This window comes from Carya illinoinensis, chromosome 9 (assembly GCF_018687715.1).
Source record: "Carya illinoinensis cultivar Pawnee chromosome 9, C.illinoinensisPawnee_v1, whole genome shotgun sequence".
Lineage (NCBI taxonomy): Eukaryota > Viridiplantae > Streptophyta > Magnoliopsida > Fagales > Juglandaceae > Carya > Carya illinoinensis.
Window position 1 is genome coordinate 19,228,649 of NC_056760.1, and position 3,979 is coordinate 19,232,627.

At 33.3% G+C, this 3,979-nt stretch overlaps 1 pseudogene; it reads right to left on the bottom strand.

The window, feature by feature from the left end:
- Window positions 1–3,748, bottom strand: LOC122276896 (annotated as a pseudogene).
- Window positions 3,749–3,979: the final 231 nt, after the last annotated feature.

Here is a 3,979-nt window from a genome sequence, read left to right on the forward strand (position 1 = left end):
CTAGAACTTAGACTGGATAAACTTGATGACATTCTTATCCACCTGGAAAGCCTTTGCTAGAATGTCACTAAGAATATCCGGATTCAACCCAAACACTGCGTTGGCAATGGTTATAAAACCAGGGTTTTGACTGCTTAGAGCTGCAATGGCAATGGCCATTTCCTTACCAACATTTCTTTGGAAATGGATGAGGCCAATTGGGAATACATACACACCACCCTTCTTTAGCACCTTGTGATTAGGCGGTTGTCCAGGTTTCCAACTTCAAGGCAACCTTCCAAGACTGTCAAGATTTCGGAGGCACGAGGGTGGGTGTGGGGAGGATTGATACCCCATGGTGCGTAGTCAATACGAGCAAGAGAGATGCCAAGAGTGTTAAGTCCTGGAAGTTGGGCTACAGTCGCTACAATCACCCTTGACCCAACTGCGTTTGATGTATTGCCCGCCATCTAAAGCCCGCTGAAGGAAAGGTCATTGGCTTGAACCATCTTAGGATCCTTGCAGACAAAACCATTGACGAGCACTGCCATGAAGCAGAACATATCGAAATAAGAAACACTTAAGCCACTTAGTAGCCAAATGGTCCAGCAAGTGAATAAACTGATGATCCAATTAGAGTTTGAGTTTTGTTGGCATATTTCAGAAACAAAAAATGAACTTAAAAAAGAAAATGAATGAGGTGGGAACTTTTGTAGCAGAAGGGGAAACGAAAAAAAAAAAGGCACAGTAACGAAATATTGCAGCCCCAAAATCAAAAGTAGCATGCATGCCTAGTGTTAAACAGGTTGTAGTTGTAGTTCTTACTTCTCAAGCTTGTAGAGTGAAACTTGCAAAATTTCAATAATAGCTAACATGCATGTTAAAGGTTCATTTTCTACCTGCACTGTTTGCATCTGCAACACAGAAATCTTGAAGAGGGCTGCTATCTGACGCCAATGCATCAGTGAAATCAAAGCTAGAACTCCTTACAGGAGATTAATGCGTGAGGCCATTTTCAAATTGTACCAACAAGAAGTTTTAAACTTATGGAAGGATAAGCTCTATAGGGAGATTAGACCAATTGAGATTAGAGTTGTGAAAGACTTATGAACACAGTACTTGCTATATATAGGAAGAGGAGTGCCTGTATTGCAGCACTGCTTGCAAACAGGCAACTAGGTGGTCTCACTTGATAAGATGTCTAATGATCCAAAAATTATTTGGAGGCCGGCTGTTACATGTGCTTGGACAGGGAAGAATTATACCTTATCCACCTAACCTTTGACCACATAGGACCAAGTCTAAGTGGAAGGACGGTAGATATATGCCTCACTCAAAGAAATATTTGTTACCATAAGAGAAAGTATATTAGAGTACTTCGAATCAAACCCCAAACCCATAAGTTTATAACATTTGATATGTTAAAGATCATGACGTGTTAACTGATATGTTTGATGACAACTAGAACAGTTTCCCATTGAAATATTCTTAATTTGGCAATGAGGATTTCTCAAGATTTTGATAATCTTATTATTTAGTTTATCTAATCTCTTCCAAGACGAGTTAGGCCTATGGAATCAAAGAAACTTTTGAAGTATTGTCTTTCTATGCATACCTGATAAGAAGAAACGATGTTCTTCGTCCTATTATATATCATCTTCAATTACTTCAGCTAATGTGTCATATTTTAAGTAACTTTTTCATGTAAGTGGTTGACCTATAGAGTCATTTGAAATATATCATATCAACCAGTATAACTAAGTTAATGAGTTTTGCTACACATAAGTCCACACATCACACATTTTTTTTTTTTTTTAAATTTTTTTTGAGTTTTTTCTTCTTAAATTAATTGAATTCTTCTACTTATTATCCATATACCAAACATTTGGTAAAAGAAAAAAAAAATATGGTGTGTAGTGTGTGGACTTATTTTTCATTCTTAATTATTGATAGTTGTGCCAAGGAATTAAAAATTTGCATCTCATTAATTAGTTTTTCTTATCTCTATCAAGAAGAATATAGGACAATGGAAATAAACAACTTTTTGCAGCATTGTCTTACCAGTATATATATATATATATATATATAATTTCCAATTCAGCATAAAAACATGAATAGGTAGAGTTGTACTTCAAACGATTGATTTGAAACCTACAAATTTAGAAATGTTAAAGACGAGCTGTCAATTAATATGTTCAACGACAAACAGAAAATGGTGCCATTTGACACATTCTTAATTGATACAAACCTGGGCCTGATGTATTAAAGAAATTGCATCTAATTTACTTACGGAATCAAACAACTTTTGAGGTATTTTATTTTTATGTGTACCGTTCATGTTCATGTAACATGAACATGTAATTTTTTGCTGGACTGCTAAAGAGATTCTGCCTACAAAATAAGGAAACTATCATTGAAATCTGTTGGATCTCGGAGTATCCACAACATTTTGACGATTAAGTAAATTCATTTTGTTCACAGAAATAAACTCAGTGAGATTGGAGTTTGAGAACGATTCTCATTCTTCCTTTTCGGGGAGAGTAACTAAGTTGTAATAAACAACATTCATAGATGCTTGCCATGTGTTGAGCTTGGAACCATTTAATTGATTAAAGTGGTTAGCTCTTAGAAAGTGGTTTTCATAAGTCTTGTGAGTGACGCATTCCTCAATTAGATCAAGTACTGCAAGATATAACAAAAGTAAACTTACATATTGATATGATTTTATATAATATATTAAATATAGGAGTGTTCAACCGAATCCTGACCCTGATATCTGACTATAATTGGATCTGGATTCAAAAAACCGAGCAGTTATTTGCCCGGATTAATCTGGATTCAATCTGGGCGGATAACTGGATTTAATCCATATATATTCCCATTTTTTACTTTTTTTTTGACTTAAAACCTAGATATCTGGGTTATAACCTGATTGAATCCGGGTTTTTTAATATATTTATATATATAAAAAAAACTTTATAACTTCTAAAAAAATCATAGAACTTTAAAAAAACAGACATCTTGTTTAAATTGTTTAGATTTTTTTTTAAATTAAACACTTTTTAAAAGTTTTTTTAAAAAATAAATTGAAGAACAAAATAAATAAAAATGCAAAATAGATAATATTGTTGTTACATCACAATGCAAAACATAAATTTACAAATAATAAAATAAATAATAATACATCACAACTAATTAAACTAATACAATATTACTATTCTTCAACTTATAAAAAAAATATAATGTAAAAGACATAATATTGTAATAAGTCACCGTTGGTGGTAGCATGATGGTTAAGGTAGGAAAAGACATAATGTAATATAATTATATGATATGACAGAGCATAATGATAAAAGGGATAGCTTTCCCTGAAGCACATGTAAATTTATATAGAAAGAACCTTGTGATATTCAAGAGTATCCCCAGCAGCCTTTCGAACATCATCAGTCATGAAAAGGGATGGTGCAACTTCAAAAACCTATACACAAAATCAAGGCACTGCTACCAAAAACGAGAAAAATGTAAGAACATAGACAATGACACAGAAAAAAAGGATCAATGATCTAGTCAAAGAATAATCCTGCCAGAGAATATTATACTTAGAGAGAGTTGAGCATAAAATATATAGTTCTTTTTTTTATTTAAAAGCAATCCCTAAGATAATATACCTTATCCTGATCAGTTTACAACCTATTGAAACCAAATTATGCAAATCAGATCAAGATACAAACTCACCAGCATGAGCAGCTCCAAAATTAGCAGCAGACATGTTCACCATAAATTAAGTTGCTGAAGTTGAAAGAAGAGAGTTACAAGCAAGAAAAAAAAAGTAGAGGTCAAGTTAAATGGATAAATTAGTAATAAAAAATCAAAATTAACAAATAAAAGCATTTATCTTGGATGTCAACGTTTTCTAATGCTCCTCCACCTCACAAGAACTAACTGGCTCACAAGTCAACCAATTTTGAGTGCAGATTAGTGCTTAGATAGTCTTCGGTGC